Genomic DNA, 1,872 nt, shown 5'->3' on the forward strand with positions numbered 1-1,872 from the left:
AGGGTCAGGATTTCTCACGAGACGTACATGGGACCGGGCCAGCACCTTCGTGATGGCATAACGACGGGACATCCGAGGCAACGTTGGGAAAGGATGGGCGTACGAGAAAACGGGTGTTTTTCCTAAGAAAAACCAACCGTGTTCCGTACGCCCACCAGGAAGGACCCCTCCTCCCTACTATACCCGAGGGTTTTAGCCCCCATTGGGACCCCTGCCCTTCAGTTTGTGAAGGAGGGGTACACTGTTTTGAAACGCCGCCGTGGCAGCGTTTTTCTGCCATGAGACATGTTTTCGCTGCCATGGCACCGTTTCTTGACCATCATTAGCTAGTTTTGACCCGGTTTCCATGGCGTATGGGCCTTTTTTTCTCCCGGACCTCTCGTACCCGTTCACGTGTCCGTGTACGTGCGTGTCCACGTACCGCCCGTTCACGGGTCCGTGTACGTGTAACGGTCCGTGCACGTGCAGCCCGTTCACGGGTCCGTGTACGTGTGTGTGCGTCGTACGTGTTTTTGCCCAGTTTTCCATGGCGTGCGTCCGGTTCCGTCCACGACGGGCGTCGCCCACTTTTTTCCCGTGTCCACGTACCGCCCGTTCACGGGTCCGTGTACGTGTGTGTGCCTCGTACGTGGTTTTGCCCAGTTTTCCATGGCGCGCGTCCGGTTCCGTCCACGACGGGCGTCGGCCACTTTTTTCCCGTGTCCACGTACAGCCCGTTCACGGGTCCGTGTATGTGTGTGCCTCGTACGTGGTTTTGCCCAGGTTTCCATGTGCGCACGTCACGTTCCGTCCACGACGGGGGTCGGCCCCTTTTTCCCCGTGTCCACGTACAGCCCGTTCACGGGTCCGTGTACGTGTGTGTGCCTCGTACGTGGTTTTGCCCAGTTTTCCATGGCGCGCGTCCGGTTCCGTCCACGACGGGCGTCGGCCACTTTTTTCCCGTGTCCACGTACAGCCCGTTCACGGGTCCGTGTAACGGTCCGTGTACGTGCGTGTGCGTCGTACGTGGTTTTGCCACAGTTTTCCATGACGCGCGTCCGGTTCCGTCCACGACGGGCGTCGGCCACTTTTTTCCCGTGTCCACGTACCGCCCGTTCACGGGTCCGTGTACGTCTGTGTGCCTCGTACGTGTTTTTGCCCAGTTTTCCATGGCGCGCGTCCGGTTCCGTCCACGACGGGCGTCGGCCATTTTTTCCTCGTGTCCACGTACAGCCCGTTCTCGGGTCCGTGTACGTGTGTGTGCCTCGTACGTGGTTTTGCCCAGTTTTCCATGGCGCGCATCCACTTCCGTCCACGAGGGGCGTCGGCCACTTTTTTCCTGTGTCCCCGTGTACGAGTCTCTGTACGTGGTTTTGCCTAATTTTCCATGGTGCGCGTCCAGTTCCGTCCACCACTCTTGCCCGTGTCTCCTTTAACACTTTCTTTGTGATGACATCACATGTATGAATCAGCCAAGTATCTTGGTCACTTGCACAAATAGTTTTGAGTGTGCTCGCGACTGGCCTTATCGAGTGATTGCGTATGTCATACAAGGGACTTTACCATTTGTCTTGACCATGACTTACCCGTGTAGCCTGGGACGAAGGCATCCGCATGAATCGGTCAAGTATCTTGGTCACTTGGCACATATAGTTTTCAGTGTGCTCGCCACTGGTCTTATGGAGTGATTGCATATGTCATATAAGGGACTTCACCATATGTCTTGACCATGACTTAGCCGTGTAGCCTGTGATGACGGCATCCGCATGAATCGGCCAAGTATCTTGGTCATTTGTCACGTATAGTTTTGAGTGTTGTTTCCGCTGGCCTTATCGGGTGCTTGCGTATGTCTTACAAGGGACTTTGCCATTCCTTTTGACCATGACTTAGAGG

Source organism: Aegilops tauschii, unplaced genomic scaffold (assembly GCF_002575655.3).
Source record: "Aegilops tauschii subsp. strangulata cultivar AL8/78 unplaced genomic scaffold, Aet v6.0 ptg001170l_obj, whole genome shotgun sequence".
NCBI classification, from domain to species: Eukaryota; Viridiplantae; Streptophyta; class Magnoliopsida; order Poales; family Poaceae; genus Aegilops; species Aegilops tauschii.